Genomic DNA, 3,135 nt, shown 5'->3' with positions numbered 1-3,135 from the left:
TCCACATCTGCATTCATAGCCAATCGCCCCATTCTTCAGGTTCAAAAGTGGTTGACATCAATTACAAACACTGTAAATCTCCATCAAAATCCCCTCCAGAAAAAGACAGTTAGAAGTTTCCCATCTTCTGACTTTCATCAATAAGTTCATCATCATTCACCAGTATGCAAAGAACAATATTTAAAGGTAGGCTTGTTTTACTGTATAGTGCTTTTGTACATTTAACGATAAGTTTTTGTAAATTTGACTGTATTTCCAAGTCATATAGATACATTATTTCATTGTTCAAGCCACAATGCGTTTGCAGACTGGGTTCTGCATGAAGGATTTCTATATTTTGACATGGTACTGTCCACATGCGTTTCCGTAACCAGAAGATGACTCTTATTAAGATCAACCAAACAGAAAAGGAACAAAAAGGAAAAGTAAAACCAAGCAGCACTATCACGCCATTATCTTCCATCCCAGCCTCCTCCTGTCTTTCGCCTGCCTCCTCCATTCTCCGCCATGAAGACTGGAATCTCCATCCGTTAAGTCATGTCTCCAAGTAGAGCTCATTGGAGTAATGCCTCCCCTGATTCTCCTGGAGTATTCCCTGGACTACTATCCTCAGTTCAGAGACCTGCCTCTCCTTTCCTCTCCCATCTTGCCTTGTTACTGAAGGCAAGGAGCGCCCCCACACTTCCGAATCAGCCCCTGGAGACCCTCATTGTCTGAGCCCAACGTAGTCCTCCAAGGGACCCCCGCTAAATCCTCTTTGCGGGTGAAGAGAGACCCCATGTACCCAGAAGCTCCTCCCCAAACACAGCCAGGACTTGTTGGCCGCCGCTTTTGTCTCTGCGGTGATAGCGTCCGCTGTGGTGACAAGACCAAGCCATGAGGGCCAGGACTGGAGAGCGCACGCAGCGCCTGATCTCAGGGACAGGATCTCCCTGGAGACATCGCCATCAAAACATGCTGGCGTGTCAATCACAGCAATGTCCACTTCCTTCACTTCCTTTCCCTTTTTGGGACTTCAAGTGGTGGTCCTTGGTGCCAGGACGGACTCAACTCCCTCCGGCGAGGTCGTGTTCCCCGTCGCGCTCTTCCCACGCGCCGGTGCTTGCAACCAGGATCAGGCGCAGTTGCGGATTCATCCACTCTGAGGTTCTGAGAGGACCAATTGGTGACAGAAGGGGAGGAACAGAGGAGTTTTCGAGACAAGGGGAATTGGAAGTGTATCCGATGGCATGCTTGAACGCAAATGCATTGAAGTACTACAAGATGAAGGAGTTCAGGACGGTATGGGACTTTCGTCAAAGGGAGATACATTGAGAGGCACCATCTCAAACAGTTCCATTGAGAAAGAAAAAACGGGAGACGTCTGCAATGAACCTAGGATGGATGACTAAAGGATACTTGCACCGGAGAGACGTTTGATTTGAAACGGAGATTGTAAGATTAAAAGGAACGAAAGGGGGGGGTGAAATTCATGAAGAGAATGCCAAAAGAAATAGGCAGGCAATGGCAGATGTTATTTTCGGGCAATGGGGAGCCAGAGTTCAATATGAATGAGCATTCATGTAAATTTCGATAAACTATAGCGACTTTATTGTTAAATGAATCCTTTTGGCCCCACGTTTCTTTGTCATTCGAATGTTAAGAGAAATTCCTCTCCGATTTGATTACACTCAGCGAGGTGGTCTTGTAATAGAAGGTGACTCAAGGACCACCGAAGTGTTTTTTAAAGGGCATGGGGTGGTGGTGAGCAAGCCCTGTTCAGGTTTATTCTTGGATACAACAATGGAAACAGGAGAAAGTGTATTGGGATTTAGGTCAGTACTGGCAGAAGGGTCCAAGGATACCTATCCTACAAACCATTTCAGCTGTCATGCGTATCAATGAACACTGGTTCCACCTATGGGCGGGGTTGGCTTGCTGTTAATCTAATGTAAGTAGGCCGCCTTTGGGAAGGGGGAATGGCTTAAGGCGGACTGGGAGTTAGATTGGCAAACTAGGTCTGCTCAGCGGAGTCCACCATATCTGCACTGGTTTCCAGTTAGCTTACTGGAGAAAGGGAGCAGGATATCACTTTTAAGCCCCCTATTAGAGGACATGGGAGAGATTATCCAGGAGTCTGCCTATGTGCAGGATAGCTGCTCCTGCTCTTTTCATTGGACATTCTCACATGGGACAAAACTGGAAAGTAAATTAAGGGGGGACAATGCAGGGTCATTCCGAGGTTTAGGGACCAATTCGTAGTCTGCTTTCCACGTTGAGCTGCATGCAATCAGAAGAGAAACGCAGGGAGAAAATGTGGGAGGTCAATCAGGCAATAAGTATAATTATGGCAAACTACCAAGATGTACATTGTCCACTTTGCCTGCGGGAATGATTTAATAGCCTATGCCATTTGCATCATCCGCCCAAATTGAAAATGCCACTCAGATGGACTTTGGTTGTTATTCCCTTTACCATTACATATAGGCCTTTATTCCTGTTGCCAAAACGAGGGAAAATACTCCTATCATCGCCTAAGGTGATACACACAACTCCTCTCTTCAGGGCTCCTCGGCTTGAGAGCTGCTGGAGAAAGGCAAGGAAGAGAGGCATTTTGGAAGTCTGGAAGGAGAGTCTGAAGACGGAGAGAAAATTGGAGGAACATGCCCTGGAAAATGGATGGGGCATGGAATCAGGCAGGCTTATGAGACCTCTGTTGTGTGTGTGTGTTTTGGAGTTTTGCAAGGGAAAACACCTTTCTGGTAGGGCTGTTTGTAGGCAAAAAGAGGACCCTCTCCCCAATTGAATCACCTTCATGGAGCATGTGTATGTTGTGCACTTGTGGAATGACACTTGGGAGGCATGCTCGATAAAGGTATTAGTCTATGTCTGTCATGGGAATTTGTTTGTCTCCCTTTTTGGTAGGACCAATACCACAATGGACCCATCTGTAGATGTGCTTTTAACTCCTTGTTATGCTCTGTGTGTGATAAACAATAGCAAATGGGATTGCTTTTCTGGGATGCCACTCTCTCGTAACCATTTTTGGGATGGAAGCAATATCGGATCTACATATGATAACGTAACCTATGGTTTGTTTGGAGTCGGGTGCAGAGGTGAGAGCGCGGTGTCTGTTTGTCCCACACACAGAATAAT

The 3,135-nt window shown here is 46.3% G+C and overlaps 1 pseudogene; it reads right to left on the bottom strand.

Annotated features, from left to right (window-relative positions):
- Window positions 1-535: 535 nt before the first annotated feature.
- On the bottom strand, window positions 536-1,136 carry LOC121932810 (annotated as a pseudogene).
- Between the last annotated feature and the right edge of the window lie 1,999 nt (window positions 1,137-3,135).

Source organism: Sceloporus undulatus, chromosome 6 (assembly GCF_019175285.1).
Source record: "Sceloporus undulatus isolate JIND9_A2432 ecotype Alabama chromosome 6, SceUnd_v1.1, whole genome shotgun sequence".
Classification (NCBI taxonomy): domain Eukaryota; kingdom Metazoa; phylum Chordata; class Lepidosauria; order Squamata; family Phrynosomatidae; genus Sceloporus; species Sceloporus undulatus.
Note: the sequence above shows the minus strand (reverse complement) of the source record. Positions and strands in the feature narration are given on the sequence as shown.